This window comes from Chenopodium album, chromosome 3, assembly GCF_948465745.1.
Source record: "Chenopodium album chromosome 3, dcCheAlbu1.1, whole genome shotgun sequence".
NCBI lineage: Eukaryota > Viridiplantae > Streptophyta > Magnoliopsida > Caryophyllales > Amaranthaceae > Chenopodium > Chenopodium album.
Genome location: NC_137836.1, coordinates 76,237,021 through 76,249,633, shown reverse-complemented (window position 1 = coordinate 76,249,633; position 12,613 = coordinate 76,237,021).

The window sequence follows — 12,613 nt, the reverse complement described above, 5'->3', positions numbered from 1 at the left end:
GGCCCGATTCCCTTTGTTGATGTTTCTTTTGCACTTTCTTTCATTCCCTTTCCCCTCTTCATTACCCCAAATCCCTCTAATTTAAGTTCATTCCCCACCCCCCTAGACTTTTCCATTCCATTCCCTAGCCACCACCACATCACCACCTTCCTACCTCCACACACCATCGAGAAAACCAAACCACCGCACTACCCACGATTTGCCGCCCCTCCGACGACCTCCGACGATTCTCCCCCTCCCCGTAAAACTCTTTTCTCCTCACGCAAAAACATCCCCAACCCCTAGAAATCCCCCCCTCTCCTCGAAAAACCACCGTCCGACCCTCCCCCGCCCTCGAAACCCTAGTTGCTAGGGTTTCGAGGGTGGGGGAGGGTCGGACGGTGGTTTTTCGGGGAGATGGAGGGATTTCTAAGGGCTGAAATGTTACTAGCTTTTTTGGGTTGGTTTTTGGGGGAGAGATCATTGCGCGAGGTCGGCGAAGGTGCTGCGAAGGGCGGCGAAGGTGAGGCGACCGACAGTGTAGGTGCGGCTGGTGTTTTGGTGGACGGATGGTGGCTAGAAAAGGTGGAAAGGGAATGTATTAGGTGGTTGTGAGGTGGTGGGTTGATGGGGTTGTTTCCCTTGGTATTGAAAACAAACAACGTAAAGAAAATTGGTTATTTTCATTCCATTCTCTTCCATTCCCTTTGTTCATTCCATTCCATTAACCCCGGGTGAACCAAACGACCCCTTAGTGTTTTAGATTTGGTTAGAGTTATTAATTCTCATTGTTTTACCGTCACTCCCTTTAATTGTAGGAAAACTTTTGTATACACCTGTTTTTCAGTAATTTACTGTACATCGGGTATATTTTTGTCAGATTTAGTGTCATTTTTGTCAAATTTAGTGTCACTTTTGTCAAATTTAGTGTCACTTTTGTCAAATTTAGTACCTTGACAATTCAATTTGTTTAGTAACTAGGTGATAATGAGAAATAATTTGTAAAGATAGTCTTGTGCCATTGTCCATATTAATGATAATTCACCCTAAAATATACCCTTTTCTTCATAAAACTTTGTAACATGTTTTTACCACTTTATGGGTGATGTTCAATAATACATGAATTAGGATGATATTTACAAAATTACACTTAAATTTACTCAGGTCCACTGTCATTGATTATTATCTACCAAACGAGTTGTGATGGTGCTAAATGTCATAAAATAACATTTTTTTTTTTTTGGACTTTCAAACTTAGAAATTGAATAGTTTGTGTTCAAATAATAATATAATATCACGAATCACGATTAAATCAAATTATTGGTCTAGTCATACACTAATTTTTTCATCACACTGTGGATACAGTTGCAAGAAATCATAGAACTGAGTAGTAGTGTTTCTTATCTCCCTATCCCTATAAAAACTGATGAGGGACAAGCTAAAAACTACACACACAAACAACTATTACTTAATCATCCATGGAAAAGATGAAATGGAGTTATCTGCTACTTATTAGCGTGATTGTCATGGCAGGCAGTAGCACAACTGCTAGCCGTGAAATCGATGATGGTTTGTCCAATTGTACTATATTGGAGTAGTAAAATAAACTCCTAGCTAAGCCCGTATTATCTTGTGGAATATACTACACAAGACTACTTATTAATGTACTAAATTAATGAGTTATGCCGTGTCTTTGTGTTTTATTTAAATTTGTTTTTTTTTTGTTTTTTTTTTTTTTTTTTTTTTTTTTTTGACATCAACATTTTGAATTTGAATTTATTTTACCTCACGTTTAAGCATGCATTCGAAACAAACTTTCTAAATTGTCCTTAGGCAATTACGATTGTAACGGAGATAATTCTATGAATGTGGTTGATGGACTTTTACATGAAAACATTGTAAAGTGTAAACTATGGGATTGGACTAAAGAAGAAAGGTATGATACAATGTACTCCTTCCGTTCCTTAGCTACATGCCTACTTTCCTTTTGGGGGGTTTCAAAACTAAGCTACATGTCTATTTCGATTTAAAGAATGTATTTTTTGACAAAATATCTCTTTTTTATGAGTTGTCATCAATTTTTATTTTATTTTTATTTTTTTTTATTTTACTTATTTTTTTTTTTTAAACATAATTTTCTTAAGTTTTTATGTGCTTTCATATTACAATCTCACAACTAGCATATTACAAATTTGGTTTATGTAGTTGATTCCATTTATGGGATTAAGGTTTTTATTGATTGAACTGTGTTAGATAAAATTTGTGATTATTTTGGCTTAGACCTTTTTGTAATTCTTTTTCTTTTGGGGTAGTTTACTTTAGATATGTTTCATCAGAAGTTAGGCCCTGTTTGATTCACCTTAATTTTGCTGAACTGAAATTGTTTTTACTGAACTGAACTTAAGTTTACTGAACTGAAATTATTTTTACTGAACTGAAATTATTTTTACTGATTTTCTATTATAATTATTCTTTAAGAAAACTGAATTTTACTGAACTGAACTTATTTTTACTGAACTGAAATTATTTTTACTGAACTGAAATTAATTTTACTGAACTAAAATTATTTTTACTTAATATTATTTTTTTAAGGTGAATCAAACAAGGCCTTAGCTTACAAGACTAACATTTTTAAACCCGAGAGATATACAGGGCAATGTGTTGATTATTGTTAGTTTGTTACCATCATACCTTAAAATAGTCCAATCTTAGAATTCTAGGAGTAGAATGAGAGATATACCGGTTAATGTGGTGTACATATGATTAAACTCATGTCTAAATTATCAAATACACAATTCTGGGCACTTTCCCCAATAACTAAATGATTTCTCAACATTCTAATGCAAAGGAAAGTTATCGCTCAATAGTATATTTTAACAGGAAAATTTTCTCTTTGGATACCTTATAATTTGGTTCATCTACTATGGTGCCGAGGTCAATAGAACTGTTCCAATTTGGAATCAATCTATCGTATCTTTTTATTTTTTATTTTATTTTATTTTATTTATTTTATTTTTTTTTTTTTTTTTTTGGAATAATGGAATCATTCGTATCTAATTTTATCCAAATTGCCCAAATTGTCATTTTAGCTTAATATTTTTCCCTTTCTTTTTTTCATAAATACCTCCATCATGAATCATGATAATGAGAAAATAATTTGTAAAGATAGTCTTGTGCCATTGTCCATATTAATGATAGTTCACCCTAAAATATACCCTTTATTTTTTTTACCACTTTAGGGGTGATGTTCAATAATACATGAATTAGGATAATATTTACAAAATTACACTTAAATCTACTCAGGTCCACCGTCATTGATTATTATCTACCAAACGAGTTGTGATGGTGCTAAATATCATAAACAAACATGATATATTTTGGGACTTTTCAAACTTTAAAATTGGGCAGTTTGTGTTCACATAATATAAATATCATGAATCGCGATTAAATCAAATTATTGGTCTAGTCATGCACTAATTATAATTAATTATTTCATCACACTGTGGATACAGTTGCAAGAAATCATAGAGCTGAGTAGTAGTGTTCTTATCTCCCTATCCCTATAAAAACTGATGAGGTACAAGCTAAAAACTACACACAAACAAATATTACTTAATCATCCATGGAAAAGATGAAATGGAGTTATCTGCTACTTATTAGCATGATTGTCATGGCAGGCAGTAGCACAACTGCCAGCCGTGACATCAATGATGGTTTGTCCAATCACGCTAACCATCATCAGCAGCCCTTGCTCTCACTTATTTCAAACATCATGCTAGAGGGAGCTGGAGCTGCTGTCGAGAATTCCCTGAGTTGCACACCGGATGGTGGATCCTGTACAGCTGGTAGTGGTAGTACTGAGTGCTGCGAACACCAAGCATGCCGCCTTATCTATAACAAGTGCGAATGGTGTCCAGGAGTTGGTGATAAGTGCGGTCTAACTTGGAGTTGTTGTCCAGGACTGTCGTGCAATGGTGCTGTTTTTGGTACTTGTTCCTAAGAATAATGCATGACTATGTGTCTATGTATGTGTTTATTGTGAACTAAATTACTACTCGTACTATATTGGAGTAGTAAAATAAACTCCTAGCTTATAAGCCTGGATTGTCTTGTCTTGTCTTGTGGAATATACTACACATGTATACTACACAAGACTAATTCTGTTTTATGTACTAAATTATGCCGTGTTTTTGTGGTTTTGAATTTGTTTTACCTTGTGTTTGATGAACATGCTTTCGAAACAAACTTTCTAACTTTTCTTTAGGAAATTAAGATTGCAATGCAATTCTTAAGAGGACGGAGATAATACTATAAATGTGCTAGATGGACTTTTAAGTTAAAACGTTCTCAACTATGGGGTTGGACTAAAGATAAAAAGGTATAGTAATATGTAAATTTCATTATCTAACTGAGTAACTGTACGAATAGTCACAATTGGACCGTGAGTATTTTTTTTGTCTTCCCTCGAGAGAAGACTTTGGTTGAACTACTACGGATCCCTCAAAAAAATTATTTATTGAGCTTCCTTTGGTTAAAGATGAATTTTTTCAAAACAATGGATTCATTTGCCATAGGATAAAGACAATTAAACTTCACCTTCAAAAGAACTTGGAAAATTATTATTACAAAGTGATTGTCTAACCTTGATGAGTCTCAAATTCCTTTGAAATTCTAACTCAAACATATCTTCTAAAACATTAGGTACCTCATGTTTTGGTAGTACGTTCTACTGTGGTGTTTGAGGTCAACCAAGTTGTTACATTTTTGGGGATCATTTATATCAAAGTTTATTCTCTTACAAAAGTATGCATTAATAGCACGTTACGATCGTTGATTTCCTTCTACTAAACAAGTTGTGAAAGTATAACTCATCAAAGACTAAGGATATGTTCTCTTTAGCTTAATTTCAATTCAGTTCAGTTTTTAATTTTCTTCTCTTATAAACAATTCAGTTCAGCTCAATTCAGTCCAGTAAATCAAAACATGCCCTAACTTAATCTAGCCCATCCTCATTCTTAATGGAGGAAATGATTAAAGATGAAACTTTATTGTTAGCTAGAGTCAAGTTATTAATTAGGAGGTCAATCATTTGCACACTTAAGACATAAATCAATAGGTAAGCTAAGAAATCCAACTCTTACTAGCCAAGTGTACGTAACCGTGTCCGATCTACGACCTTTAGGGCTGTACAGAGTGCGGTTTAGACCGCACCAAACCGCAAACCAAACCGCAATTTTGCGGTTTGCGGTTTGAAAATTGCGGTGCGGTTTTTTAAAATGACCAAACCGCGATTTGCGGTTTGGTGCAGTTTCCAAAATTTTTGAGACCAAATCGCACTTTAATGCGGTTTGCGATTTTTTTACTATATTTTCATTAAAATTATATAAAAGAACTAAAATATATGAGCTAATTTTTTACTATTAGTTAATTAAAGGTTAATAAAAAGAGTTTAATATTTAAATTATCAAATAATAATTATAATATAAAATAAAAGTTTTGTTTTAAGAAGAATAAATACAATTTTTATAAAATACGGTTAAATTGCAAACCGCACCGCACCACAATAATTTGTATAATTGTCAGACTAGTATGAAATAATAACTCTAATAAGCTCATTACTTCGTGAATTAGTCTATTTCTTCCCCTCTAACCATTCTTCCAAATGTATGTACCATCGTATCATCGAGTGGTGTAAAAAGGAAGTATATCAAGGATCTCTCCATCCATACCTAGGAATAAGTCATTCTTAGGGGCCGTTTGGTTGAGGGTAATCATCAGGAAAGGGAATGGGAATCAACTGGCCCGATTCCCTTTGTTGATGTTTGTTTTGCACTTTCTTTCATTCCATTTCCCCTCTTCATTACCCCAAATCCCTCTAAGTTCATTCCCCACCCCCCCTAGACTTTTCCATTCCATTCCCTAGCCACCACCACATCACCACCTTCCTACCTCCACACACCACCGAGAAAACCAAACCACCGCACTACCCACGATTTGCCGCCCCTCCGACGATTCTCCCCCTCCTCGTAAAACTCTTTCCTCCTCATGCAAAAACATCCCCAACCCCTAGAAATCCTTCCCTCTCCTCGAAAAACCACCGTCCGACCCTCCCCCGCCCTCGAAACCCTAGTTGCTAGGGCTTCGAGGGTGGGGGGGGGTCGGACGATGGTTTTCGGGGAGATGGAGGGATTTCTAGGGGCTGGAATGTTACTAGCTTTTCTGGGTTGGTTTTTGGGGAAGAGATCACTGCGCGAGGTCGGCGACGGTGCTGCGAAGGGTGGCGAAGGTGAGGTGACCGACGGTGTAGGTGCGGCTGGTGTTTTGGTGGACGGATGGTGGCTAGAAAAGGTGGAAAGGGAATGTATTAGGTGGTTGTGTGGTGGTGGGATGGTGGGTTTGTTTCCCTTGGTTTTGAAAACAAACAATATAGAAAAAATTGGGTATTTTCATTCCATTCTCTTCCATTCCCTTTGTTCATTCCATTCCGTTAACCCCGGGTGAACCAAACGGCCCTTTCGTGTTTTAGATTTGGTTAGAGTTATTAATTTTCATTGTTTTACCGTCACTCCCTTTAATTGTAGGAAAACTTTTGTATACAACCTGTTTTCAGTAATTTACTGTACATCGGGTACATTTTTGTCAGATTTAGTGTGACTTTTGTCAAATTTAGTGTCACTTTTGTCAAATTTAGTACCTTGGCAATTTGTTCGGTAACTAGGTGATAATGAGAAATAATTTGTAAAGATAGTCTTGTGCCATTGTCCATATGAATGATAATTCACCCTAAAATATACTCTTTTCTTCATAAAACTTTGTAACATGTTTTTACCACTTTAGGGGTGACGTTCAATAATACATGAATTAGGATGATATTTACAAAATTACACTTAAATTTACTCAGGTCCACCGTCATTGATTATTATCTACCAAACGAGTTGTGATGGTGCTAAATGTCATAAAATAACATGTTTTTTTTTTTTGGGACTTTTCAAACTTAGAAATTGAATAGTTTGTGTTCAAATAATAATATAATATCATGAATCACGATTAAATTAAATTATTGGTCTAGTCATACACTAATTATAATGAATTATTTCATCACACTGTGGATACAGTTGCAAGAAATCATAAAGCTGAGTAGTAGTGTTTCTTATCTCCCTATCTCTATAAAAACTGATGAGGGACAAGCTAAAAACTACACACACAAACAACTATTACTTAATCATACATGGAAAAGATGAAATGGAGTTATCTGCTACTTATTAGCGTGATTGTCATGGCAGGCAGTAGCACAACTGCCAGCCGTGAAATCGGTGATGGTTTGTCCAATCTTACTATATTTGAGTAGTAAAATAAACTCCTAGCTAAGCCCGTATTATCTTGTGGAATATACTGAGTTAAGGTAATAATTGGGGACTAAAGTTTTATACTTTTCACCTTTTGGGACCCGAACTTTTTTCCTTCACCGTTTGGGATCTAAGAAAGAATTTTAAACAAATAAATTAACTATGGTTAAGTATTGGGACCCACTAATTATTTTAGGTTTAATTTATTTGCAAAGAGAATTTTTTATTGGTTTCTCCAAAATAAAAAAAAAGTAACGGTGTTTACCCAAAAAATAAAAATAAAAAAAGGTGTCTTTTCAACTCTCATTGTTCATTAGAGTACTCCTTCATCATCAACCTCCCTTTGAAAAAAAATTGAAGCTTTGAAGCTGATTTTAGTGCAAATAATTAGCGGTATATTAAGCATCTTAACACAAGTAAGTTGTCTAATCTTGTACAAATTTTTTACTTCAATCTTTTTTCTTATAAGTTATCGCTGGGTTTAGGGATTTTTTGTAAAAAAATAAAATTATGGGTATTCATGAATTTTGATGTTAAAATTGACGATTAGTGTTGCTATAGTGTTGAATTTATTTGTTTGTTCTTGTATTTGAGAATATATAATTACAGTTTGGGGTCAATTTATGCCTAGTCAAATTTATGCTATGCAATTCTCGAACATGGTACTAGTAAAATTATCAATTATATAGTTTGGCAAGATAACATCCACACCACTAGTAGAATTACCAAGTATATAGTTTTGATACGAAAGGTTAAAAGTTAGGCAACTAGTTTACTACATTCTCATATTTAATAATTTTAATTATATAATTCATGGATTAGACGATCAGTTGAAGAAATAGTTAACCGTTTCAAACTAAATCAAATGATTGTACATTGATGCAGTGTTTTAGTTACCGAACCAATAACCATACTAACTAATGAGAAATAGAACATAACTTTTGGAATTTTGATGTATCCCTGCGAAAAGGATAATGCTCACAACCCAATACCTCACCATGTTTATTTGGTTTGGAATTATTATTTTTTTTGGGAAATTCTCTTTGGTAACACTAAACTTTTTAATTTTCTAAGTGGTGAATTGCAAAATTTTTTATTATCTTTGGTAACCTTGTATTTTAGATTACCAATGATAATAACTATTTTAATTAAAATAGTTAACCATGGTTAGTTTTATTATTATTTTAATAATTAAATTTATTTTAAAAAAATTAAAATAAAAAAGAAAGCCCAACACCTCACCGGTGTCACTACGTCCCCAGCAAGCACCCAAACTCTCTTCCCCGACGTCGGCAATCAGCCACCACATCCACCGTTCCCCCGAACCCAGCCGCCCATCCCCCCACCCTCGAAACCATAACCATTAAACTACTCTTTAAATTATTCTATTTTCTCCATCAATTTTTAGATAATTAATCATCATTCTTCATGTTATTTCGGTTATTTGTGGTGTTTGGTTTGAGTAGTTTTTTTTGGTGGAAATGGTGTCAAGTTACGGGAGAAAATTGAGGAATTTGGCGTCCTCAAAATTGAGGTATTCTTCTGGAAACTTTGGTGGACTGTCAGACATCGCCAGCATCGTCTTCGGGAAAGGGGAGTAGTGGTTCGGGGGTAGGGGGAGAGGCGCAGGGGTGGGTGGGGGAGGCCGACGGTCCGGCGAGGGATGGAGTTGGGCGATGACGACAACGTGTGTGGGGGCGGGTTTTGGGGTCGATTCGAACAAGCAGGTAGGGTTGGGATTGTAGGGTGTCGATATTTGATCGGCAGGGAGGAGTCGGCGACTGGAGGGGGAGAGTGGGCCTATCGCCGGCGGGGCAGAGGGGAGGGGGCTGCCGGCATAGGGCTGATGGTAGTGGTGGGTATAATTTATTTTTAAAAAATAATATAAATCAATTGTAAAATAAAAAAAAAAAAAAACTAACCTAACTATAGTTAAAAGTTTTTTTTTTTTTTTTTTTTTTTTTTTTTTTTTTTTTTTTTTTTTTTTTGAGGGATTAGTTAAAAGTTAATAAAAAAAACTGACCATTAATGTTATAAATAATAAGTATAAATAGTTTAGGTTACCAAAGATAATAAGAATTTTTGTTGTTCACCATTTAGAAAATTAAAAAGTTTAATGTTACCAAAGAGAATTTCCCTTTTTTTGTAAAAAAAATATATATAACTCCAATTAATGCTCAAGTTGGTTAGTAAATTTTTCAGATGGGTTAAATGGCTTGAAATTTAACCACAGGTCCCAAACGGTGAAAAAAAAAAAAGGTTAGGTCCCAAAAGACCTTAACTCAAATATACTACACAAGACTACTTATTAATGTACTAAATTAATGAGTTATGCCGTGTCTTTGTGTTTTATTTGAATTTGTTTTACCTCGCGTTTAAGCATGCATTCGAAACAAACTTTCTAAATTGTCCTTAGGCAATTACGATTGTAACGGAGATAATTCTATAAATGTGGTTGATGGACTTTTACATGAAAACATTGTAAAGTGTAAACTATGGGATTGGACTAAAGAAGAAAGGTATGATACAATGTACTCCTTCCGTTCCTTATCTACATGTCTACTTTCCTTTTGGGGGGTTTCAAAACTAAGCTACATGTCTATTTCCATTTAAAGAATGTATTTTTTGACAAAATATCTCTTTTTTATGAGTTGTCATCAATTTTTTTTTTTTTAAACATAATTTTCTTAAGTACGTCTTTATGTGCTTTCAGAGTTAAGTATAATGTTGGGTAATAACATTTTAATTTTTTCACCTTTTGGGTACTCCCACTTTTTTTTTCACCTTTTGGGTACTCTAGTTAAGTTTCCGGCCAATTAACTCAACATATATAAACTCACCGGAAAAAAGTCAGTCCCCTCATTAATTTATTTGGCAAAAAAAGTTAGTCCCCTCCTTGAAAAACGTTACAAATAAGTGAGTACCTTGATTAATTTAAGCATATAAATGTATTCCAAATATTTTAAACAAAAATACTTAATTTCCAAAAATTGATGAGGCTGCTTCATATATTCAACTAGCCGTTGAATTTAAAAATAAAAACAAAAAATTCAGCTGCCACAGGAAGCCATCAGCAAGCCTTCATTTCTTCAAAATAGTTCTTCTGTCTCTGCAAGGAAATTCATATTGTTATTGCTGTAATGTATATGTGCAATTGAATTAGTGATTTTTAAGGGAAAAAAACCTGGTTAGAACGACATGCGCACTGTTGTAGTAGTTGATCCTTGGTTGGATTGTGGCTGACTTGGCTATGATGTATGAATTGGCTGCAACAATTATCAATAAAAGCTTAATTATTTAGTTGATCAGTGGTTGTTGTTTGTAGTTAGTTACAGTAAATACAAATGGGGGGTTTTAGCTTACCATTGCAGGTCTACTGTACCCATTTGGGTAAGTATACACACCTACACTGTAACACACCAATAATTCTCCCTTTTTCAAACCACTTACTTTAAATAAAATAGTGGAGAACCATTGACATGTTACCGCCACGCGTTAAAACGTTAAGGCTTTATCAAAGTATCGCAGCGGAAAATCAAACTTAAGTCTTTAAAATAACATAGTTTAGAAAATCAATAAATCAAAGCTTACAAATTGGAACCATATAAGGCCCTTATTTAAAACCAAACCAATATTCAAAATCCCAAAACATAATTAAAATAGCCAAGCATAAATAAGTTCGACACAAAGAACGAATACACTCAATCACACCATCCCTTGACAATGCGATTGTCAAATCTCGAACTTCACATCATCAAGCTAACCTGTGCAATACTGCTCCCCAATAATACAAGTGTAATAATTGGATCATCACAGGGTCATTAAAAGGCGAAGGCCATGACCAAAGAAAACACACACAAAAGCACGCAATCAGCAAAGCTGAGTACATACAAGCTACAACGCACAAAACCTAACATGCTCAACTAATTAAAGTAAATAACATACAATGTGAATTCAATAATCAAGACTCCACACTTAAACAATTCAATTGACTCAACATACTTATGAACTAATTCCAAACACTTGACTCTTTATATATAATTTAATTAATTTAATTTATTTAGTTTGGAGTAAGCAATAGATGAGGTTGTCCAATCCACCAAATCATTTTGGTCCCAAATGACCATTTGAAATAAAAGTTTAGCGCGATGCAAGAATGGGCGCGACTCCATTCTCACAAAGTTAGCCTAGGATCCCATCTAACTTTCATTATAAAATAAAAATGTAAATACCAAAAGAGAATAAGACATGTTGATCAAACAAGCCTCGGAAAGCCACAGGCTACCACCGTGTACCCCAACCCATAATTGTCAATACTCTAGAAGTGCACGCTTTCCAGAGTTTTATTGCTCATCCATGTTTCACTTTACGTGATTACAATTTTAATTAATAGCCGACTCAATCAAGAAGATCATACATAACAATCATACATCAATTCATTTTTAATCTTATTTAGGACAATGGTGATCACATCACAAATTGACCTTTAATTCCAATTAAACTTCCAAATTATTCAAAATTGTTGAACATAGTCAACCCACCTAGCCATTTCGGCTTAATCCACCTTTACTCAACATACTAACAAGTTATGATTGAGTAATAAATAAATAATAATAACCTTGTGGAATAATTAATAAATTCATTCCACTTAAACCATTCAATTCCAATCCTTTAATAATCCAAATGTGGTTAACAAACCAATCCAATAAAATATGTTTGTATCAACATTCCATACAAACAATTAATCCAATATAATTCCACATACTTGCATCCATAATTCCATACAAGCATAATTAATTCACCAAAACATGCCTCATAAACATAAATACATGAATTAATTAAATATATAACCAAACAATTTTCATCCAAGTGTTCTCTAATCATGAAACTAAGTTCTTTCCTTTTGGTACCTAAACATGATACTACTTGCAACGAAGTAGACATGTACGTACCTCGTATAAACAATCCTTTGCGCCACTTTTAATTAATTAAAGGTCTCCTAGAGAAAAATTACCTCCTAGAAAATAACCAATAATCACAAATTAATACTTACAAAAATTTCCAGCAATTATCTACATTAAAAGTCCTTAAAACTTCCATTAAAACATGTTTTTATGGTTAATTAATCAATAGAAATTGACGAGGAACAAAAGCCCCAAATTAATTGCTCATTAGAACCCTAAAATCCCAATTTGATTAAATTAAAACCCTAGGTTTTAAAATTATAAAATCTGAAAATTAAATCAACATTATAATCTAAAAATTATAAGTTTAAACTATTAAAAATA